General features: G+C 32.9%; 1 protein-coding gene and 1 pseudogene across 4 annotated transcripts in view; both read right to left on the bottom strand.

Annotated features, from left to right (window-relative positions):
- LOC148629239 (uncharacterized) overlaps window positions 1-26,458 on the bottom strand; it is a 46,647-nt gene that overhangs the window by 1,680 nt on the left and 18,509 nt on the right. The window contains exon 1 of one of the 4 annotated variants that reach the window (XM_088546712.1): window positions 22,275-22,677. The exons of 1 other annotated variant lie outside the window; for it this stretch is intronic. The gene's annotated coding sequence lies outside the window, so the exon portion shown is untranslated. Of the gene's footprint in view, window positions 1-2,238; window positions 2,428-2,453; window positions 2,611-22,274; window positions 22,678-26,458 lie in introns of those variants that run through there. 2 more of the 4 variants (XM_088546719.1, XM_088546726.1) reach the window with 2 other exon arrangements.
- LOC148629240 (uncharacterized) lies at window positions 23,567-24,692 on the bottom strand (annotated as a pseudogene).

Genomic DNA, 26,458 nt, shown 5'->3' with positions numbered 1-26,458 from the left:
ACCAGGATAAGTGTACTCTTACATTGACCGAAATCGGTGTACTCTATAACATATTCAAGGATAGGCGTTCACTTTAAATGACCGACATAGGAGTGCATAGACCGAAATTGGTGTACTCCCCTAAACTTCGGTTATGTAGCTTAGATGGGATAGGTTTTCATACCTTTCTAAATAACACAATATTTTATAGTATGTTAAAAGTCTATTATTGACGAATTCTTCAAAAAGACGATTCCACATAGACTTAATCAACACGGAAACAAGTCATAGTCATATACTTTAGTGATTGGTAATAACATTGTTAATACGAGTACCGTCTTAATTGTGGAAATGAAGTTGTCAGTTACATTTATATGGTCAATTTAATAATATCCTTCGTATTTCCCTTCGTATGTTTTCTTGGACCATTACTACTCTAAAACACCCTCATTTATAAAATACATTAAGTTTTATTAATATCCATGTTTATATGTAATAGACTATTGTAGAAGAAATCCTCCTATCAAAGAAATGTCGTTCATTAAAAAATAATCACCATCCGTTTCAATATAAATTCGATGTGATTAAAGCGTAAACCTGGCGGACTATATGGAATCCCAAAGTGTGAGAAAGAAAAATATAACCGCTAGAAACAATGTTTATATTACAATTCAATTCAATTCAATACTCTTTTTATAATAGTTTGTCGATAGGCTGTAATTAAAATCGTGAATAAAACACAACCAAGCTAGCATAACAGAAATGGATTTTGATAATCCCCTAACAACGTGTGTTCACGTTTTTTACAACATTTGATAATTAGACAAAAACAACATCCAGTTAAGGTTAGGGATTATGGGATCCTTTTCCTATAAAAATGTTGTAATATATGGGTTTTTTTTTATCAATCGAAATTCATAGCACGCTAAAGAATAGAAAATATTTCTCCCTTAAATGTAAATATTGAATTTTGCATTTGATTTTGAATTTTGATTTTTGAATTTGCATTTTTTTGCAATACTATTTTATTAATCTTATTCTTATTATTTTTTTTTTAATTATAAAATGTATGCAACTGACAATACACTTGTATTTAATTACGATTTATTTTGTTTAATATAAAGCACTGGTATCAATAATCAAGATCTGTGTGGGTCAGCTTATGACATTCATAAAGTTAAAAATAACAACAGCAATCATTTTATAGTTCCTCTTGAAAGAATTATGACAAGAACATTTTACATTTCAATGGAAAACAAGGAAAAATAATGAAGGTAAAAAACTCATAAGAAACAGATTGTTAAAACTTTGCCATGAACAATTTTGATGAACCTGATGTTACTTTAAGAGCAACATAGATAGATAGAGTGTTCATTAATGCCTAATCATTCATCTATACATGAAATATAGATAGATTACAATGCCATAAAAGTAGTAGATATTAAAAAGAGGTGAAAATGCTTTAACAGTTTGAATCAATGTAACATTTTGGCATGCTAGGACATTTGACAGCTTTTTTTTTCTAAATTTGTTAGGCTTTTAAAGTTATACCAAATGATTTATATGTTTTAATACCATAAACCCCTCTAATGGGTCTGTTCATCCCCTGTCTTTATTGTTATTTTAGTCTGAGATGTGAAAAAAAATTAAAATGTTGGAGAAACATGAATAAAGCACTAAAGCTTTAACAAGTTAAATCATATGCAATGGTGGATCTAGGGGGTGAAACCCATTTTTGGAACAGTAATTTAATTTTCAGAAAAAATCGGGATACAAAACTGAAATAAAGTTTCTAACAAATAGAAAATTAGCCTTACCTCAATAAAACCTTCACATTTTACACTATATGCTCAGTGTAAACAAAATATATATACATATATACATTCACAATTCAGATGACAACATATGGATTAGCGGACCATGAAATAGTAATCAAGGGAACCAAGGTTAACTTAAGAATTAATTCATATTTTCCTGAATAATCAAAGTTTTCTGTTACAAAACTGAATAAAGGTTTAAAGCTAAGTGATTTTTTCTTCTTCTTCCGAGACTTACATGTAATGGTGTCCGTTCATAAAACTAATTTAATTACTTGATTGGATTATTATGACATTTTACATAAGAATTAAATAATATAAAATGAAGCATAATATTTAAGATACATTCATTTGTTTAGTATTTAGATAATGTCAAGCATGTCTCTCTATTTTGGTTCTTACATACATATCGTACTCGCAATGCCGGTAATAATTAACATACCCTCAAGGACTAGCAACTATCATAACAGCTTACTTCCTTCGTCCACTAGATTGTGGAATCAACTACCGGTTAAAATAAGAAACTTATCTATATCCTCTTTTAAAAACACTCTGAGAAAGACTCGTCCATTTCCAAAATATTTTTGTGCTAGTAAGATGATTGTTCAGAGTTTTCATACCAGAATAAGGTTACATGATAGTAGGCTAAGCACACACCTGTTAACTAAAAACTTAGCTGAAAATCCATTTTGTGCTGGTTGTGGTCAAGTTGAAAGTTCTGAACACTTCATTTTGGTCTTTGCCCGGTCCGACATTCACAGACAACATATGTTTTCTCCATTGACATATAACCCTGTTTAGTAGGATAGCAGGCTATCGATTTTTGAAAGTTTAATGCACGGGAATATAATACGGCTAAATTTTATATCGATGAAAAGTTTATTTCAAGCTCTATCGAAATATCAGTGTCGTACGTATCGATTGAGGTCACGTCTCTAACAAAATGGGGTCAAAGGTCAATCATGATTTTTAAGAAAAAATGTATCATTTTTGTATGACTTACTTCCCTTTACTGGTAAGAAAATTTACATCAGATCAGCTCAAATTTTATTTCATACAAGAATCAATCGCTACATTAAGAAAACAAATAGCCAATAGTGCCGTCCGCAGCAGTTTTTGGTACACATGCCAAAAACTTTCAAATTTTAGCAGTCCGAAATGAAAGGCCGACCTTGACCTTTAAGGTGTCAAAATGTAAAATTAGATTGTAAAATATAAAAAAAACACATTCTGAAATTATTTTTTGACATCTAACATTAGCAGTAAAATATACACTTTTCTATTTAAATAGCAACATTGAAAGTGTCATTTCTCCATTAGTTCAAATACAAGTTCCCATTTGGTCCATTTTGTGAATATTTCGTATATTTGCAAATATTATCATATAATACTTAACAAAACTGTTAAGTACGCCTAAGTTTATATAACCATCTCAGTTCTTGAAAAAATTGGTGATAAGTATGGAATATTATAAACTCAAAAGAACACCACTTAACCTGTCTATAATTTTTGTTACCCTGACTACAACGAAAACCATCATTTTGTTGAGAAACGAAAAGCATGTATTAATTTTGCAAAAAGACAATACCAATAATGCAATAAATGCAATTCCAAGAAAAGAGTAGAATTAACACTTCGTTATTGACCAAAGTAAATTTTATTGCACATAACGAAACAGTGCATTATTGTATCCTAATTCACCTGTTTTTTTTTCAGTCCATATCGCCGATAATCGTCTTAAACATGCCAGTGCATTCCAAAAAACAAACAAAAGTACTTTTATTTTATTGTATAGTGGTACCAGGTTTTTGAAAGATCCCAAAGTGCTAACAAAAAATTCACCGCCAAGACACTTTTTCTGACCAATTTGATTATTTGTGTCAGCAATAACTTTTTTTCGGTTTGAAAAGCTTATACGCCAATGACTTAGAACACATGCTGTTAATATGAAACCAGGTGTCGAAATAATATGTTCTAAAGAGAGTTAAGCTGTCGTAAATTAAATGCGAGTAAAATATTGAACATTCTGGCAGGAAGACCCGTATCCTTCACAAAGACCAGTTATGAGTATACAGTTTGTGATTGGATATAGCTTTTGAAACCTGTCAGGTTATGTAAAAATCTCGGCGGAAAAGAGAGGATATTTCAATATCACTGCACCGGCCTTAAGTCTAGATAGCATTGACTTAAGCGTTTTGTTCTACCCCTTCGTATACCAACATGACATATTCCATAATGGAATAATTTGCAGGTTGTTTTAAGTTTTCCGTTTTAAATGTTTTAAACAAATTAAGGGATTTCGGGGAGGCTTGGGTGTTTGTGAAGACATCCAAACATAAGTAATATACATGTAGATATGAATACCTGTTGCTTGGGTGTGAGTTTACATGATTAACATTGAATGTTGTCAAACTGTAGTTACTTTGGCACACCGTGCTCAGTTTCATGTTCCCTTTGAGTCTTATGGTGAAACAAAATGCTGTTTGCAGCATGTAGCATCAAGTGAAACACTGTGGCAATATTACGATTTCAGCCCGACATTGGTCTGAAAATCATTAGTATGGATCTTGATTGCTTTGTAAAGTGTCCGTTCGCTGAAGTATATCACGATCGGTTACTAAATGCATAAACGGCAGAGAATTTTTTAACTGCCAAAACTCCTTTTTACAAATTACATCTTGCTGTGGAGGGATGCGACGAACAACTTCTGTTGGCGATAGGTCTCATTTGAAACCAGTGTTCATATGTATATTTTAAATGCAAGGGAACAGTAAAAAGGAACTTGAGATTTTATACTGACTTAAGATTAAGAATTATGGTACATGTATATTATACAGTTATAATTGAAATAAAAAAATGTAGTACATGATATCATTTTAGCCCCTATTTAATGTATATATATATATATATGGAGTCCCTGTTAATTACGAGGTACAAAAATATATTATAGCGAAAGGGGATCGCAGAGAAACAAATAAACAAAGAATTATAAGAATAACATTAATTTTCTTCACAGACCATCATTAGTACCATACTGAATCGACCTATGGAGTCAGACATTCCGAACTGATTGGAGCTCCGCGTAAGGCTTGACATTATTTATGAATTCTTTGTGGATATAAAGAAAATATATATATACATATATACATTCACAATTCAGATGACAACATATGGATTAGCGGACCATGAAATAGTAATCAAGGGAACCAAGGTTAACTTAAGAATTAATTCATATTTTCCTGAATAATCAAAGTTTTCTGTTACAAAACTGAATAAAGGTTTAAAGCTAAGTGATTTTTTCTTCTTCTTCCGAGACTTACATGTAATGGTGTCCGTTCATAAAACTAATTTAATTACTTGATTGGATTATTATGACATTTTACATAAGAATTAAATAATATAAAATGAAGCATAATATTTAAGATACATTCATTTGTTTAGTATTTAGATAATGTCAAGCATGTCTCTCTATTTTGGTTCTTACATACATATCGTACTCGCAATGCCGGTAATAATTAACATACCCTCAAGGACTAGCAACTATCATAACAGCTTACTTCCTTCGTCCACTAGATTGTGGAATCAACTACCGGTTAAAATAAGAAACTTATCTATATCCTCTTTTAAAAACACTCTGAGAAAGACTCGTCCATTTCCAAAATATTTTTGTGCTAGTAAGATGATTGTTCAGAGTTTTCATACCAGAATAAGGTTACATGATAGTAGGCTAAGCACACACCTGTTAACTAAAAACTTAGCTGAAAATCCATTTTGTGCTGGTTGTGGTCAAGTTGAAAGTTCTGAACACTTCATTTTGGTCTTTGCCCGGTCCGACATTCACAGACAACATATGTTTTCTCCATTGACATATAACCCTGTTTAGTAGGATAGCAGGCTATCGATTTTTGAAAGTTTAATGCACGGGAATATAATACGGCTAAATTTTATATCGATGAAAAGTTTATTTCAAGCTCTATCGAAATATCAGTGTCGTACGTATCGATTGAGGTCACGTCTCTAACAAAATGGGGTCAAAGGTCAATCATGATTTTTAAGAAAAAATGTATCATTTTTGTATGACTTACTTCCCTTTACTGGTAAGAAAATTTACATCAGATCAGCTCAAATTTTATTTCATACAAGAATCAATCGCTACATTAAGAAAACAAATAGCCAATAGTGCCGTCCGCAGCAGTTTTTGGTACACATGCCAAAAACTTTCAAATTTTAGCAGTCCGAAATGAAAGGCCGACCTTGACCTTTAAGGTGTCAAAATGTAAAATTAGATTGTAAAATATAAAAAAAACACATTCTGAAATTATTTTTTGACATCTAACATTAGCAGTAAAATATACACTTTTCTATTTAAATAGCAACATTGAAAGTGTCATTTCTCCATTAGTTCAAATACAAGTTCCCATTTGGTCCATTTTGTGAATATTTCGTATATTTGCAAATATTATCATATAATACTTAACAAAACTGTTAAGTACGCCTAAGTTTATATAACCATCTCAGTTCTTGAAAAAATTGGTGATAAGTATGGAATATTATAAACTCAAAAGAACACCACTTAACCTGTCTATAATTTTTGTTACCCTGACTACAACGAAAACCATCATTTTGTTGAGAAACGAAAAGCATGTATTAATTTTGCAAAAAGACAATACCAATAATGCAATAAATGCAATTCCAAGAAAAGAGTAGAATTAACACTTCGTTATTGACCAAAGTAAATTTTATTGCACATAACGAAACAGTGCATTATTGTATCCTAATTCACCTGTTTTTTTTTCAGTCCATATCGCCGATAATCGTCTTAAACATGCCAGTGCATTCCAAAAAAAGAAACAAAAGTACTTTTATTTTGTTGTATAGTGATACCAGGTTTTTGAAAGATCCTAAAATGCTAAAAAAAAAATGCAGCGCCAAGACACTTTTTCTGACCAATTTGATTATTTGTGTCAGCAACAAGTTACAAGTTTTTTTTGGTTTGAAAAGCTTGTAAGCCGATGAATTGGAACATTTGCTGTTAATAGTAAACCAGGGGTCGAAAGAATAGGTTCTAAAGAGAGTTAAGCTGTCGTAAATTAATAGCGAGTAAAAGTATTGAACATTCTGGCAGGAGAACCCATCTCATTCACAGAGACCTGTAATAAGTATACAGTTTGTGATTGGATACTGGGATAGCTTCCGATTTGAAACCTGTCAGGTTATGTAAAAATCTCGGCGGAAAAGAGAGGATATTTCAATATCACTGCACCGGCCTTAAGTCTAGATAGCATTGACTTAAGCGTTTTGTTCTACCCCTTCGTATACCAACATGACATATTCCATAATGGAATAATTTGCAGGTTGTTTTAAGTTTTCCGTTTTAAATGTTTTAAACAAATTAAGGGATTTCGGGGAGGCTTGGGTGTTTGTGAAGACATCCAAACATAAGTAATATACATGTAGATATGAATACCTGTTGCTTGGGTGTGAGTTTACATGATTAACATTGAATGTTGTCAAACTGTAGTTACTTTGGCACACCGTGCTCAGGTTCATGTTCCCTTTGAGTCTTATGGTGAAACAAAATGCTGTTTGCAGCATGTAGCATCAAGTGAAACACTGTGACAATATTACGATTTCAGCCCGACATTGGTCTGAAAATCATTAGTATGGATCTTGATTGCTTTGTAAAGTGTCCGTTCGCTGAAGTATATCACGATCGGTTACTAAATGCATAAACGGCAGAGAATTTTTTAACTGCCAAAACTCCTTTTTACAAATTACATCTTGCTGTGGAGGGATGCGACGAACAACTTCTGTTGGCGATAGGTCTCATTTGAAACCAGTGTTCATATGTATATTTTAAATGCAAGGGAACAGTAAAAAGGAACTTGAGATTTTATACTGACTTAAGATTAAGAATTATGGTACATGTATATTATACAGTTATAATTGAAATAAAAAAATGTAGTACATGATATCATTTTAGCCCCTATTTAATGTATATATATATATATATGGAGTCCCTGTTAATTACGAGGTACAAAAATATATTATAGCGAAAGGGGATCGCAGAGAAACAAATAAACAAAGAATTATAAGAATAACATTAATTTTCTTCACAGACCATCATTAGTACCATACTGAATCGACCTATGGAGTCAGACATTCCGAACTGATTGGAGCTCCGCGTAAGGCTTGACATTATTTATGAATTCTTTGTGGATATAAAGAAAATGTTGTGGGTCAGAGCCGAACTGTTTTATTGGATCTATGCAATTAATGCCGGCACAATCTTTCGGTGTACCTTCTTATATATAAGAAACCAACATTACCATTTGTTTAGCATATGTGCCTTTTCAAATGTTTTGGCACACTTATTATTTCTTCTTTAGCTAAACCAATCCAATCCTCTCTTTTTATATGCCTAAATGTTTTATTGACTACGATTTGTTACAACCCTGACCAAAATCATCTCTTAAATTAAAACGTATCATGCTCAGATTTGGTCCGAATCATAAAAATCTCACCTGTCAAATATAAGCGGATAAGAACATAAATGCTAAAATTATTCCGAAGTTTTCTTGCAAACTAAACAAAACAAACTCGGTAGAATAAATAGTACACAACATATCATTAGTAAAACGAAACAACACAAGATTGTAATTTTGACTAAGCGTTCTAGTTATTAACTGGCCACAATAAGCGGTAGATTATACACCGTGCACGTGCAATTCCACTTTTATGAGGTAGTTTGTACGACCGATATTGACCCTTTTGTTTACTAATTAAAAATACTTCTTTTCATTACTCAAAATTGAGAGTTCATTCAAAAGGTACCTGGTTACAAAATCTATACATTTAAACTCACTGTGGTTAATAAAAATGCACGATTTCATGCAAATGATGAGAATTGTCTTAAAATTATCACAAAAATACGGTCTGCAAAACTTCGTCAATATGTTCTGCATGACACAATTCAAAATTACAGCTTCATGTAATCCTCAATGCTTTCTTTGAAAAGCACTTAGATCATTAACAATGTTTTTTTTTCATGTTTTCATAATTGGAATTGACCTTTTAACAGCCTATATTTGTGGAGGAAAACGAGGCGCCCTCACAAAACGCAAAATTATACAAATTGTGATCACAATACGTTTGTACGACAGTTTTAATTTAAAAATAGAACGATTTTCTTTAAAAAATGATACCAAATATAGCTGATTTATATTTCGGTGCATTCAACTTCGTTATTTGAAGACTTTTTAAACCTCTGCTATCCTACTATTTACTATTGACATGATACTTTTTGGCAATACTAACCTCTCTGATAATGATAATTCTTACAATTTTATTGTGATACAAGAATTTATTTTAAATACAAAAACGTTTACTTATTAACATTCGTTTATAAAATCTTTCAATATTTTGTGTGGCATAATCTATGTAATGAAATTAAAGGCATGTGACTTCAAAACTTTGCATATCTGTAATAGTGCTTGGTCATTATCTATTTGAAATGTTTCATACATAATTGCCTATTACCATTTATGATTATGTTTTTTCTGGGAGAGAAGTTTGTAAAAGTGTTCGACACTTGTTCCCCAATCCCAATATTGCTTATATTCACTTGCTATTGATGTGTAATATTACTGCATAAAATACTGTTTACAAGAAAAAAAGAGAAAATTAAGTTTACCTCCATTAAATCTTCTCCATTCACATTATAAGCCCAAGGCAATAATACCTCATTCCCCATTCAGATGGTTACGTAAGCCAGAACGAAAATGGGTTAAATGACTTTGAAATAAAACAGGCTATTCCAAAAAATACCTCAGTATGTTGGTGTATGAATCACTAAAGATGGGGAAATTGGAATATTTTTTGGTATTTTGTTCGTGGAATGAGGGTTTTAGATTAAGTATATTATTAAGTTTTGTCTTCATAAATAATCATCGTTTAGTGATTTTTCTTCCTCAGTGACTTAAATGTTTTGTTTTGTTTTATTGATTGTTTGTTTTGTTTTTGTATTGTTTTGTTTTATGTGGGCGTGTCCGTTTTAATTGACTTGATTATTTTGACATTCTGTATTTAGATAATGTAAGCATAAAAAATAACAAAACAAAAAACACTCCTCTAAATTTGAAAATTTGGGTATTTTTTTAAATTTCGTAAATTCTGAGTTTTTATTAAGAAAATACAGATATAAACACTAGAAAATATCGATACAATTAAAACGTTCAGTTCTGAAGATTTTGAATGAGTATATGGTTTATAGTTCCAATGTCTGTTTTCCTTGTCGGGTCTTTGTCCCTGGATTACATTCTTTTGATTATCCTATAACCTTGGTTCCCTTGATTTACTCTCTCAACCTTGCAGCTTGTTAGGCTTAATAAACAGTTTGTTTATTTTTTTTTACAATCACAGAGAAATGTAGTTCAACATAGATGATATATTCTTACTACTATTAGGCTTTCAATTTTTATCTTCTGAACATCTTTTTGTGGTGTCGATTGCATGCAAGTACAATGTATTTATAAATATCGTTCAGAATTTTTGAATGTGTTATAAAAGCAAATTGCTTATGCCACTTCGTTTCCATAAGATGGAGGCTATTTAAATAAACAATCAAATATTTAATATGAACGTTATAATACAAGCACTTATTTGCTTTCATTAGGTAAGAATTTCAATTACTCTTATACTAGACTAAAGTTTTGTATGCATATCAGAAGTCAGAAAAATAATGTTTACTACATGAAGTACTTCTTGATAATTTGATAGTATTTTTAAATGCAATTATACATTTTCGATTAATAATTTCATTTTCAAATAGTTGCACTGCTGTTTTATCATTTGGTAACACCGAAACCTACACATACGTTTGTTTCTAAAAAGGATGACAAGATATCTACCTTGTAGAAAAGAAGTTAAGTAGCAGTCCACCTAATAATCATGCAATTTTCACTGACAGTAATTTATTGATGTCAGATATTTTATCCAAATTGACTTTAAATCAGTTGGATATATAAAAAAAAAACAATGAATAAAATGAAAAAATGAAAAATGTTTTCACCGTTACCATAGCAACAACCACTCTCTAGCAACCATCAATTTCGGGCCTAATAATCACAAAAATGTCACAATTTGAATGTATTTTTTTTTATATCTAATGGTGGAAATTTACCAAACTAAATAATTATATTAATGAAGTGTGTTCTTAATGGAAAACAATTTACAATAAAGTACAAAGCAATCTAATTGATTAAGATCTGGTTACAACATCAACCAAAATTCTTAATTGTTGACAATTTGAAATATACGAAAATAGGCTATGTTCACACCCGTTTTGTTAACAAGAGCAAGAAGATATTATCCAAATGTATGCATGGATGTGTAGTAGATGCTCTCCACTGAAACATATCAAAAATGTAGCATATCTTTGTTTTTTTTGCACAATTGGATCTTAAATCACCCCCATAAAGACTTTTCATCTTCTTAACCCTTTTTATCCAAACTTTGTCCAGACCATAACTTTTTTGTCCTTTGACCTAGATTTCTACGTGGTATATTGGTATATCCTCTTGGGGCAGAATGTCACGTACCAGTGTGGGCGACCTTTGACCTCGACCTTTAACCTCAAGGTCAAATAACATACAATTTTTGGCATAATACGATACACAATTTTGTCTGTGCCATTACTTTTTGGTCTTTTTTACTTAGATATCTGACCTGTTTGACATTTAGTTAAATCACATCAAGTTAGAGTGAAATGTTCTAGATTGGGTGACTTTTGACCTTGGCCTTTGACTCCAAGGTCAAATGACATACAAAATGTTGGCCAAATATCATACAAAATTTTGTCCGGGCCACAATTTTCTTTTGTCCTTTTACTTAGACATCTGATATTTGGTATGGGGTTATGTTTTCTAAAGGCGAGGCGCCTCGTACTAGATTGGTTGACATTTGAACTTGACTTTTGACCTCATGGTCAAATAACATATCAACTTTTGACTGGATAAGTGTTAATGGGGACAGATGTCATATGACTGATACTAAATTCTTTTTCTTAATTTCTGTATTTTGAGAGAATTCAATCAGACCCAAGAATAATATTTTTTGTTTTTATTGATCAACCCTTGACATTATGTCCCATTTCCATTTTTTAACTCCTGTTTTACTGACATGCACATCTTCTTACCAAAATGTCCCAGGATTTCATTCTTTTGATTTCCGCTGGAATCTTGGTTCCCATGATTACTCTTGTAAACATTAATATGTAGGTTCTTGTATACAGAAAATTTCAAATTTTTTTATAATTTTGTTGTTTAAACATAATGTCACAATACTGTGACTTACTCAACATGGAATTTTGTGCCAGAAATTTAGATAAGAATAAATGAAACATCAACATTTATAATATATTATCGAAACATTATAAATAGATAACTAGAGGCGTAAGAGAGCCTGAATTGTTCACCTAGTTAACCATTTAATTATTAGATTAAAATGGCAATGAGACAGGCTAAGTTAAAATTAACTGTATAGTGAAATGCGGGAAATGCTTTCAATAGCATTTTATGACCTGAACCAGAATTTTGCTGAAGGCAACAGTTTTTGAATTATTTTTAAAATAACTCTTCTGATCCCTATGTTCCATTTTTAATATAGGCAGCCATATACATTTTAATGGATTAAAAACATAAGTCATTTCGAGCACAATACACTGAAGAATTAATATGCTTTATTTCCATTAACTGATCTTAAATGGTTTTAGAGAAGAAGATTTTCAAAATTGCACGCGTACATGTGGAAAAATTAAGAATTGTTTCAGGAGCCATAGCCTTCTGACCCCTATGTTCTATTTTTAGTAACAGGGGTTATGTTTTTGTCATGGATCAAGAATCCCAACAATTATTTTGTGTGGAATACCATACAGAACAATTGTTTTTGATGAGAATATTTTCAAAGTTTTACATACGAGGAATGCCAAAAAAACTTTTATAGGGGTCATAACTCCTACATCAGTTATAATATCGTTTGCAGAATTTCGGCATAGGTTTTCTCTTAATCCTGGACAGTATTATCCCCTGTCAGAATTTCGCTAAAGGCAACGGTTTTTGAGTTATTTTTTATTAAATGCCTTTAGACACCTATGTTCTATTTCTAGTAACGGCGGCTATGGTTTTTTTCACGGATCATAAATCCCAACGGTCATTTTGTGCATAATTATCTAGAAGAGGAGAATGTCGAAAATTTGTCGATGACAAGGGACGCCAAGTGATGGCATAAGCTTACTTGGCCTTTGGCAAGGAGAGCTAAAAATAACAAATGTTTGTTTACTGGCCTGTTACCCTACATCTATTACATGTAGCTGTCTAGAAACTATGTGAGAACTAAACATCATGGGTAATCTAAAATTATACATTTCATCTTGTCGTGGCGTTTAAGAATAAATCGCATTATTGTAAAATGCGAACTACTTTAATTTTGAGTCAACAAGTTTACATAATCTTTCTACTTATTATTGTCCATACATGAGATCAGAAGTAATCTTTAATACTGTCAATGAAATGTAAAAAAAAAAGGTTGTAGACTTTGTTTGGATGCTGATACAATATCCTTGATATATCCGTATATGACTTCAATTATATAATCCTGCCTTTTATATTTAATGAAGTATGATACCGAGTTTAAAGAGTTTAAATGAATTAGAGTTTTTAGTGGAGTCCGAGTTGCTCATTTACTTTTGTTTCTTTGTATGTATGATTTTAGTTACTTTATGTTCTTTGTTGTGTATGTCTGTTTTCCATGTCTGGTCTTGGTCCCTGGATTAAATTCTTTTGATTACTGCTATAACCTTGGTTCCCTTGATTACTCTTTCACACCACTGGGTCGGTACCTCTGCTGGTGGATTTTTCCCCCGTGGGTATCATAAACCCAGTAATACAATTTTTTTTTAAAATTAATGGTTTTAGCAAGAGGAATGAAAGAAAAACTGTCTCGGACGTCGCCCCAGTATAAAAGGGTCCGAACCTGATAGCAGATCAGACACTCTGTTGTCTTGTTAGTATGTGGTGTCCCCAGATGGAAATTTTAGCACACTCACATCTGGTATGGAAAGTGCCCCGACCAATTAAAAGTACCCAATCACACGTCCAGTCTGCAGACCATCTATTCCGGTGCAAAAATTCTGACTATTTTAAAATGATTAATCCATGTTCCATCACTTTAAACGATATATTTGACTACAACGATGACGAACCACATTGTACCATATCAAAATGTGGTATTAAAAATTGCAAAACATGCAACATTCTTATAACCGACCCTTACTTCTCCAGTTCCCTTCCATACAAGAAGTCACGATGACTTAAGTTGCAAATCAACAAAATTAATATATTGATTAGAATGCAACTTATGTGGTTTAATATATGTCGGAGAAACGCAGGAACGATTAAATAAAAGAATGTGCGGTCATAGTTCGGGAATTAACACCACCAAATTCCCGACAATTTATCAACATTTTAATCAACAAGATCATTCAATCCTCTCTATGAAAGTTCGTATGTTAGAAAAAAATTTACCATCCTAAGAACAGTCTCGTTCTAAGTAAAAATTATCGTTGGGAAAGAGAGGAGTACTGGATACGCAGAATAGGTACTGCAAAACCTTACGGATGCAATGACAACATCAAAAGTATAGGAAACCTTTCAAGCCAATATAACAATAGCATAAATGTGATGAATTTATTTGACAAAAATCCAAGACGGGAAAGGAGTCATGGCCATCGCCACTATACGTCACCTAAGTTACATGATGTCTCCATAGATGGTCTCCTTCCTTTCATACAAAAACCTCTTGGACTTCATCACATTAGAACCAAACTTTATTCTATACCTCTCACTCTACTACATTCCCTTTACAAAACAAGTCTTGACACTACTGTTTCTGACCCCACCTCATCATTATACAGACTTGTTTCCATCATTTTGGATATTGGTTTCCACAGACTCTTTAAACCAGTTTGTGTGAAAAGTCAAGATGAAGAAAAACGATCATTTCTTCCACTACCGTTTGTCAACAAAGGTATATTAATTTGGCTAACATCCTCCATCACAAAAACGTTACCAACAAAATTCCCCCATATTTCAAAGACAAATCCATACCAATTATTTCATATTCCTATACTTCACCCATCGCATCCAAAATTTTCAATTATAAAAGGCTACTGCAGAACCTCGAGATTGAGGACTTCAAAGCTAAACCACCTGACTGTTCTTGCAAAACCTCTTCATTCAAATATGGTCCTTCTGGTCACGTCGTTACGGGAGATTTAATCATTATCGAAAACGAATCTCTGCGTAATATCCTTTCTAAAGGTCCCAAGTACCGTGAACTACGCTCCATAAATTGGAATTACAACTTTAAAGTTCTTATGGATGCCGTCGAGGACTATGGATAAAATGGATAAAACGAGAACAAGAAGACATTGATTCTCTGTCAGAGTGGTTAAAGGCCGTGAGGTCTTTAATTTTGAAACGAATAAAAGTTTTAAGTAGGTCAATGAGTGCCAAGGTTACATCAGTTTTCAAAGACCTCGATATAGCAAAAACATTGTCTACTATATATGACAAATATGTTGTCGTACCAGCAGACAAAGCCCAAAACAACATTGTTTTTGTCAGCAAAACGTTTTATATCCAATGTTTATTATCAGAGGTAGACGTAGAAAATAATAGCAGTGATGAGACCTATACTGCTACCACTCTCTCCAAAGAAGAGATTGTGGAAAACCATAAATCTGTGCTATCCTCTTTTGGTCTCTCTACCAAGGACGATGATTGTGATTTACCGTCTATGTACTGGATTCATAAACTTCACAAGAATCCATACAAACAACTTTCAAAGCTGGATCTGCAAAATGTACCACCAAACCTCTTTCAAAACTTTTAACTTCTATACTCACAACTGTCAAAGAGGGTCTGCAGTCCTACCACAACACTTGTTACTCCCGTAGTGGTATTAATTCAATGTAGATCCTGAAAAATTCGAAAGATCTTTTGGAGACAATCAGTTCAAGACTATTATCTGAATATAATAGCATTAAAACCTATGATTTTTCAACACTGTATACTTCTATTCCCCATACTCAGTTAAAACCCCGACTTAAAAACATTATACATCGTTGTTTTTCAAAAACAGATGGTACACCTAGATACAAATATATAGTTCTTGGTAGAGATTCCTCATACTTTGTAAGAAATAATTCCAAATCGTCTACCAAATATACAGTGGAAGATGTTTACAAAATGCTGGAATTTTTAGTTAACAACATATTTGTCCAGTGTGGTGGACGTGTTTTTCAACAAACGGTCCGCATTCCAATGGGAACAAATTGTGCTCCTTTACTTGCTGACCTATTCCTTCACTCTTATGAGGCTGACTTTATAGCTGATCTGATCAGAAAGAAAGAATATCGTTTGGCTAGATCCTTCAATCTGAGTTTCCGCTATATAGATGACGTATTATCTTTTAACAATCCTAATTTCGGGGATTTGATACATCGCATCTACCCAAAAGAACTTGAGATAAAGGATACTACAGACACTGTGAAGTCAGCCTCATATCTTGACCTACACTTAGAAATAGATGGTAAGGGAAAACTATTGACCAAACTTTACGACAAACGTGATGACTTTTCATTCAGAATTGTCAACTTTCCTTTCATCTGTGGCAACATCCCTTCGGCTCCTGCGTATGGAGTGTTCATATCACAACTCATACGTTATGCAGAGTTTGCCGAAACTACGCAGACTTTTTGTATCGCGCTAGAACTCTAACAAATAGGCTTCTGGAACAGGGTTATGTTGCTACAAGATTGAAGTCATCACTACAGACGTTTTATGGTCGTCCTCATGAACTCGTGGATCGTTATGGTGTATCCATCAGCACCATGAAAACTGATTATAATAGACTTCTGGAACAGGGTTATGTTGCTACATGAATGAAGTCATCACTACAGAAGTTTTATGGTCGTCATCATGAACTCGTGGATCGTTATGGTGTATCCATCTGCACCATGAAAACTGATTTATTCAACGGGTCATAGTTTTCCTTTCCTCGTTTGTCTATTCCGGACTTGACTTTTTATGAGCAACTCGGCGGGTGTTTCTAGAAAAGCAGAGGACGCTTACCCTACCGGTGCACCTGGTCCATGCTCCTAGTTTTTAGTGGGGTCCGAGTTGCTCATTTACTTTTGTTACTTTGTATGTATGATTTTAGTTACTTTATGTTCTTTGTTGTGTATATCTGTTTTCCATGTCTGGTCTTTGTCCCTGGAATACATTCTTTTGATTACCGCTATAACCTTGGTTCCCTTGATTACTCTTAAACCAGGTATAGAAAAGATTGCAACAAAAATGAAATTTAAAAAAGATTTTTGAAAATGATTTTTATAGGCATTAGAAAAGATTGCAACAAAATAAAATTTAAAAAAGATTTTTGAAAAAGTCAACAATGACAACAGACAACAACGAACACAAAGTGATGGCAATAGCTCACAGTGACCTTCGTCCCAGATGAGCTTAAATATGCGATGAGAAAACAACCTTTCCTAGCTAAATTCTGTTACTCAGAATGTTAGTTTAAAACGCCAGACTTTGATTAATTTAAATTAAATACCATCATATTGGAACAAAATGTAAACTTGACCTGTAACTTATCATTGTGTACTTATTATGTCATTCTCTGCAAGCGTTTAGGAAAAAAGTCCTTAAAACGATTATTTCAAGTTCAAGGCCCGTAATTTCGGTAAAATCATCGAAATGAAACCAAACACAAACTTGTATTGTAACTTATCACGGTTAATTTATAATAAAAATCATGTCAATATCTGAAAATGTTCAGAAAAAACGAAAAGTCATTTCTGTGTACAAAGCCCATAATTTCGGTAAATATTATCGAATAGTAAAATTGACCTTTAACTTATCATGGTGAACTGATTAACCAAAAAATATTTCAATATCTGCAAGTGTTTAAAAAAAAAAGTCCGGAAAACTTAAGATGGACTGATGGACTGACGGTCAGACAGACGGGTCAAACACATTATACCCTGCGCAAATGCATTGCGTGGGGTATAATTATTTAAGGTCAGAGTTCTTTGAAATTAAGAGAACAAATATTCCATAACAGATGTAAAAGATTAGTACTGCTACTGGAGTTACGCACAATCAGGTGATAAAGGGCAAGTGATTCTTTACATTTACGACATACTGTGAGGTGAAGTATTGCAGGAAATCAGTCATTAACTTAAGCCAAAATTGTGTATGTCATTTGACCATAAGGTCTAAGGTCATGTTCAAAAGTCACACACCTTGGTACATGACACTCAACCTTGGCGTGAAATACCCACATACCAAATGTCAGATATCTTTGTAAAGAGGCAAAAAAGTTATGGCACAGGCAAAACTTTTGGGTGGTATTTTGCCAAAATGTATCTTATTTGCCCATGAGGTTAACAGGTTAAGGTAAAATTTCATCTATTCTGGTACGCAACACTCCACCTTGAGAGGATATACCAACATACTAAATATTAGAAGTCTAGGTCAAAAGACAAAAAGCATTATGGTATGGACAAATTTTGTATGAATGGCGTCAAACTTTGGTATATTATTTGAACATGAGGTCAAAAGTCTAGTTCAAATGTCAACCACCCTAGTATGTGATGCCTAGTATGTGATTTTTCAGATTTTATTGTACGGGAACGAGTATGGACGCAGACTGGTATTGCCCGAAGAGCAAATTTGAACATACATAAGTTTTGTCTTGAAAGAGTAATCCTGGGAACCAAGATTCTAACGGAAATTAAAAGAATGTAATCCAGGGACAAAAACCAGACATGGAAAACAAACACAAGAAAGAATATAAAGTAACTAAAATAATACATACTAAGCAACAAAAGTAAATGATAAACTCGGACTCCACTTAAAACTGGGAGCATGGTAGGGTGAACGTGGTTGCATCGTCTAGAAAACTCCTCCATTTATTGATATCAATAATTGAATTATGCACATATTGATAAATATCCATTAACAAATGTTACTGAATGTCTACTGATGTCAATAAATGGGGAACCAATTCCACAATGTCTTGCCATAACCGTAAGACATGTCATATGCATATTACAATGGTTCTTCTTTGAAGGTGTGCTTGCATGGATGTCTTGAACCTGCTATGTCATGTTCAGGATTGATCATTTCACCAACAGTGTGGTATCTGTCAGTTACATGGATGGCCATAATTTTAAAATGGTGGGGGCCATAAACTCAAAATTAAATAGGAGCATTCCTTAATTAATAGTTAGTAAAATCGTATAAAAAAATCATAACAATTGATTAACATAACTATAAAGTCATCGCACGATAACTAAGTGAATATGGACGACGACACCGACGCCACCGACGATGACGCCGCTGTCAGCACCATATAATTTACGACCGCATTTTTTCGGTAGCACTATTATACATAATATATTATATATAGGCAAATTCGGGGTTTGGACATGATCCTTTTTCAGTTCCATAAAATGTCTGTCAGTTACACTTCCTTCGGACCAATGCCTTAGGACCAAATTAGTATTGTGTGATTTGCTAAGAATTTACATCTATAAGGTCTTTATTTTTACATTTAGTCCTAGTTAAAGAGCTCTCTAGCAAAAGAGAATAAAACTGCATGACGGGAAAAAAATCCCACTTACAGTTGTGTACTCAACAACAAACACTCAATATTCTTATGAAACAAAAATACAATACCGGTATATAAAGGACTTTAAGGCTAAATCCATCGGTACTGACTCACAATTGACACTTCAAAATCAATATTTCAAACAAATCTTGTATCAAAAAAATTTATCTAAATCTAAATAGTCATATACATTTGTAGCCTGAAAAATGTTTCCTTGGACAAAATGTGCACTTGTTTTGCAGCTGTATAAAGTATATCAAGAGGCACTGCCAGTATCATTTGGTTTCAGAACCAACATAATGTGTACGTACATTCAGCACTTCACAACACTGTCATTAACTTTTCTTTAGAATCTTTATTTGTATATATAAAGACTACTCTTACAATGTGAGATGTCGGAATTCCGTTCCTCTATACCCCAGGCCAAGTCAGAAAAAAAAATTGCTAGCACTACTACTGGAGTAATAAATAGACCATCCGCTTAGGCCTAAAAATGTTTCCGGTCACCCTACCGACACTACTTTAGACCCCCTCCCCAACCCCAAAAAAAATTATTTTTAATTTTGAAAAAAAATAATTAAAAAGTTTGCCGATTGTCTTTCGGAAAAAAAAAGAAGAAAATAAAGCCGACCATGTTTTTTTTCTATTCTAGATTGAAATACAAAGAGTTAGAAATGCTGGTTGTTTATATTTAGCATAGATTGAAAACACGCATGCCATGTGTGTGCTCTTGGTCGTGGATAATCCTTTTTTGGGATTCGGCACCTGCGATATTATTTGTTTTGACCAACTCCGCCAAAAAAAAATATCTCAAGCGCCGAATCCCAAAATGATTTAGACTATGGACTAAGTTTATTACATGTTTAGTTTTTTGCATAATTGGTTTTAATGTTTTGCGTCAAAAATTTCTAAAATTTTGAATAAAAATAAATCCTTACCTATCGACCTTACAAAATTTTTGAATACTAGTGCTCGGATAAATAAAAATATTTTTTCGGCCTTGGAAATTTCTCATCAATTGACTGGCATGCACCAATATTTGTTATACATGAACTGAAAAGTGTTGATTTTATCCAAAAAAATATTTTGTTGGGTCAAAGACTCAGCAAATGCTGTGTAAGGCTATACAATGTATATTGAGCGCAGATCACAAATTGGATCAATAGTTCGGATAGACATTAAATCGCATCATAATGCATTTTAATGAATTTAATGAATGAACGTGCTCACATGACAACTAATTTCCCCGAATTCACCATGACCCACATTCACGGGTTTGACTATGCCCGGGGACTGTGTAAACGCTTCGATGTTTTTTTACCATCTGTGAGAGACCCCAAACGATAGCCAAGGGCGTTAAGAAATCACCCAGTCCGTTATGCATTACAAATACCACATATGAGTCTAACAGTATTGAGTATAAATGTTAGCATGAAAACGAAAATGAAACCAAGTATACGAACAGTCAGCTAATTGTCAGCGTCACTCATATAATGCAAATGATTGGCTAACACAGTGTTACGAAATATTTTTGGGGATTTTAGTGGTTTATATCCACAAAGACAGTTGAATTATCTCCAAGAAGCAACGATGTCCTAGCTTCATAATGCACGAAATGAAGGGTGTAACGGATATACGGAAAGTACTATCTTTTTTCAATTTTATTGTTATAGTGTTATTTAATAAGGCATTTTTGGTCATCAAATATTTTTAAACATAAATGTATCAGAATCGTTCACTTTTGTTCACTTTTGGCATATTATAGCAAAATAAATCAAACTGTTTGGCTTTTGCTAGATTTTTATACCCTCCTTTAAAGGAATATTTTGGCTTTCTTTTGGTGCCATTTGTGTATACAAATTGTTTTTGATTTAGTTGAAATGTTTCAAAGCCGAATACTCCGAAATAACCTAGTTTCCTACTATTAGAAAATTTGAGGACAACTCATGGCTTTAGGATAATTATATCAACTATAGCGATTTTTCATGAAACCCCGACCAGTTTACTCACACACACACACACACACACACACACACTACAGCTCCAATGGACGTATGATTCTTGTAAAAAAAAAACACGCATAAGGAATGTTAATAATTGTTTTTACATTACAATTACCCAATCCTATTAACAGAGAGATCTTTTTTCGCATTTAGGATATATATATATATATATATATGCCATTGCAACAAATATAAATAAATATAATGACAGAAAAACACAGAGAACAATAATTCAGGATCAAATTGATATATTCACACATTCATCACATTACACGAATTTTAGTATTCCAAGTAGCTTTAAGGTAAATAAAAAGTTTATGTGGAAGAGATCTGCATAATTAGAGATTGAATAAGTCTGTAAAACATATGTATATAAGGTCATCCACAATAATATTTTGACAAAAATTGTAAGCGTAGAAATCCAAAAGCATGACAGGTACAAAACGGTATTCGTCTTCTTTAGCCCCTTGTCTTTTTTCTAGTGATTTAATCCGGCCAATTTTACATAGTATAAAAATACCATAGACTTTTTAAATCAATTCATTCCTGATGCTTTAGTCTTAGCTTTTTATGTAAAACCGTTTTGGTAATACGTCTGGGAAATACAGGTACATTATCCATGCAATGCTACTTCAGGATTTCGTTGTCTTGACATAGGCAAATATGTATTGTTTTTTCATGTGGTAGTAATTATGAGCTGTCTAAAGATTGTTTGAATGAATAAAGCATTACTTACAATATTTGATGACGTTGGTGGAAATTAATAACTCCACTTGTATGACCAAATCTTAGTATAAATACTAGCAGTAGGAAGAGCTGTTAAAAGTAATTGTTCTGTTGTGAATATCTCTATTCATGAAGTCTCTAACAACCAAAGAAGAGCTTGGTTGAAGTTATTCCCAAGAGCTTGCAGAAGTAGTATTCGGTTTATTTTAGATTCAAACGGGTCACAAAGCTCACTTCTTTGATTTCTACTAGGTGAATTTATATTTTTCACTTTCACTGCTCTGGTGTCGGTACTGTAAAAATCGCGTGTTTGAACTGATTTGGTTGTCAACTTTTTCTCTCAAATTAGTTTTTTTTTATTTTGTCGTTAATGTTTTCAAAGATTGATAACGATTTATAATGTTCACGTGTAATCTATTTTAAAAAGAGGATACTTAAAAGTCAATCTGTCACAGATTCATTAACAAAAGAACAATTATTAATTTAGTATCAAATAACCTCCGTGCACATGTTGTTAATCATCAGGATATGGAGTTCTCTCGAGCAATCAATTTTTCGCGATAAAATCAAGAAAAAATCTAACAATCGTCATAAATCTTTGGAGTAAAAGAATTTTTATCACCTCATTGTTTTTGTTACATGGCTCCATCTTGAAATGGCGGCTCATCAAGGTGCACAAAAGTACTCAGTTTAACATTCCGTCAAGGTTTGTTATTTTATTTATTTATTTATTTTTTTTTTTTTTGACAAGGGAAAGAAAATATATATGACTTTTTGCATAATTCGTCATATAGCCTGATTAACGGTGAGCAAATCAGTTCTCATGGTGCAGATTGATGCACCATAACGATCATCATGACGACCATCAATCATTTAGTGGTGACTTGAATCTTGTAGCAACATACCCTGTTCCAGAAGCCTAATTGTAAGAAGTGAAGTACGGAATAAAAAGTTTGCGATGCAGCCATAAGGAAACCAATAAAAGGGGCTGAAATTGAAGACAGTGTGCACAGATTTTCTTTCATTTCAACCATATTTTTTCCGAAAAATGGGAGGGCGCCCGCCAAGGGGTTCCGGGACTGTTGCCGTAATTTCTAAATTCCCCAGTGGCTTTCTAGTGCTAACGTACATTAGGTGTATAGCCCAGTGATTACCTAGTTAGCCTAAAGATAAGGTCATAATAGTTTCACTGTCGGTCAAATTATCAACCGATTATCTACATATTGCTAATTGGTTAATGGTACCTGATCGATTATCTATTGTAATTCACTTCAATTCAATTCAATTCAATAGTTTATTAAAGCCTCACCAAATACATTCATATAAAACATGATAACAATAAGAGATAAAACGTACAAATTAAAATGCATGAGCCATTCTAAAAAGAATTATGAGAGATTATTGAGGACATAGTAATATATACATCTTAAATACAGTTAAAAAAAGGTAAGATTTATACAAAAAAAGTATCATAGATTAATGATATAAAATGCTATTTCTTCTCAGCAAAATACTATGGCAGGTTTTGGCAACTAATCTACATACATTTTCATTGTTAGATAAAAATATAAATTTATCATCATCAAGACAATATTCATTATAACTATAATATCTAAAAATAGTGACTGTCTTTAGATCATCATACAATGGGCATGTTAATAATACATGTTTTTCATCCTCTGTATCATTACAACTGAGACATAATCTTTCGTTTAATGCTAACTTTTCATAACGACCAGTTTCAATTTTTAAAGGTTCTACACCACATCTAAATTTTGCAAATGCACTACGAAAACGTGAAGGTATATTTTGCAACAAATATTGTTCAGTAAAATATGAAAATTTAAACAATTTATATGTTCTTAGTTTATCACCTTGGCCATATTGACTCATTCTGTTACACCAGTTTTATATTTATCAAACATTTTTTTCCTCTAATTGACATATGGTACTCTTATCAAATATATTTACTTTTATATTACAAAATGTGCTCCTTATTATAAAATTTTAACATTTCCATAACTTGGTGACTCTAGTTTTTAATTCTATAACTTCCTTTTCTAATAAACCACTTAAAAACTTTATAATTAATTCTATCTACATCCATTTTACTACATCTAGACCAGTGTCTAAAAACGTTAACCCATTGTCGAACGTATGAAGGTTTCCAACCCATATCACCAGCTACTGCATCATTCGGGGTGTATTTTCCAACCCCCATATAAAATCTCATGGCTCGGTTCTGAACTGCTGAAATACAGGAGAGCTCTTTCGTGCCCCAAATTGCTGAGCCTTAATTAATTACTGACCCAACTAAAGTGTCAAATAGTTTAGTGAAAATATTATGTTGGAAACCGCCGTAAGTTTTACATTTTACAATAAGGAAACCTAGAGCTCGACGAGCAGATTTAGCCACTGCTTTGGCCATTACATTATAATCTGAAAATTCATTTAAAACCAGTCCCAAATATTGATAACTTGATACATATTCTATATTTTCACCATTGATCTGGAAAGTACATTCATATCTTGGTATTGATTGATTTCTAAATTGAATCATTTTGGATTTATTAAAATTCAAGCAATCATTATTACACCATAAAGTTAAAACACCTAGCAGTTTTTGCATATCTTCTCCATTTTCTGACGTAAGAATTAAGTCACCTGCATATAACAACATAGCAACCTTTTGACCTTCAATATCTATACCAATATCTATACCAATATCTAATTCTTTTGTTGTTTGTTTGTTTGTTGGGGTTTAACGTCCGAGCAGCAATATTTCAGCTATATTCAGACGATGAACATGAAATGGATGATAAAATGAACATGAAATGAAAGAAAAAGGATGGGACACAAGGACAATAGGGTCGACAAATTTTGATTGCCACTGGAAAAAGGGGGGATGGGTAAGGTCGGGCAATTTAGCCTCCTGTGGCGGAGCGCAAAGGTTCCTACTCCTATCGAATACCACAGCAGGGTTCTTTAACGTGTGAGGAACGTGGCATCTTTCCCAACACGGTGCACCACTATGGTTTGCGGTCAGGTTTTCCGTATTATAGCCTGACAACCCCAGCATGTAACACGCCAGGGGTACCCCATTCCACCACCTGGGGCACACATCCCAGTTGCTCTGTGGGCAGAACGCCTAGCCCCCGGCTAGGTTTCTGAGCACTATTTAGTCGCCTTATACGACAAGCTTAGCGCTGCTGCAGGCCTATTCTTTTAACACCCGGACCTGCACGGGGCTCTAATTCTTTTACATCAGTAATTAAATTATTAATGAAATATTAAAAATTACAGTTGACAAAACACAGCCCTGTTTCAAACCAGTTTTTACATTAAACTAATCAGTAGTATTGCCATTCAAACGAACACAACACTCTACATTTGAATAAATGGCTTTCAAGGCAAACATAAACTTAGTACTTAAACCCAAATCATTTAATTTATTGAACAATAATGATCTATCTATGGAATCATGTGCCTTTTTGTAATCTATAAATGAAACAAAAGTTGATAATTTACATTTCTTTCTAGTTTCAATAATTGATGTTAAAGTGGACACATGATTAATTGAACTCCTTCCTTTAACAAAATCATTTTGTTCATCATTGATTATCTCCCTTTCTTCTAACCATTTTACCAATCTATTATTCAATACACTTCAATAAAGTTTGTATGCACATGGTGCTAAAGTAATACCTCTATATGACAATGAATCTCTTGGATCTGAGGTAGAACATTTAGGAATAGGAGTAATAATACCTTTGTTCCAAATTTGTGGAATTTTACCTGTTTTAAAACACAAATCAAACAATTTTGTTAAGATGTTAATAACTGTATAATTTTAACATAATTCAGCCTGAATTAAATCTATACCAGCACTTTTACCATTTTTGGCACTCATGACAACATTAAAAACTTCTTCAAACATAATTGTTTTGTTTAGAAAATCACATACTATATTACTTTCAACATTCAAATTTACATTTGTAGCTAATTCATTGTTGGAATTTTGATTAAGTAAATTACAAAAACAATTTTTCCATATATTTATATACATTTCATTCAGAATTGTCAACTTTCCTTTCATCTGTGGCAACATCCCTTCAGCACCTGCGTATGGAGTGTTCATATCACAACTCATACGTTATGCCAGAGCTTGCCGAAACTACGCAGACATTTTGTATC

This window comes from Perna viridis, chromosome 1, assembly GCF_037379345.1.
Source record: "Perna viridis isolate PV_CMFRI_1.1 ecotype Kerala chromosome 1, ASM3737934v1, whole genome shotgun sequence".
In the NCBI taxonomy this organism is placed as follows: domain Eukaryota; kingdom Metazoa; phylum Mollusca; class Bivalvia; order Mytilida; family Mytilidae; genus Perna; species Perna viridis.
The sequence above is the reverse complement of the archived record's forward strand: the minus strand, read 5'-3'. Positions and strand labels throughout refer to the sequence as shown.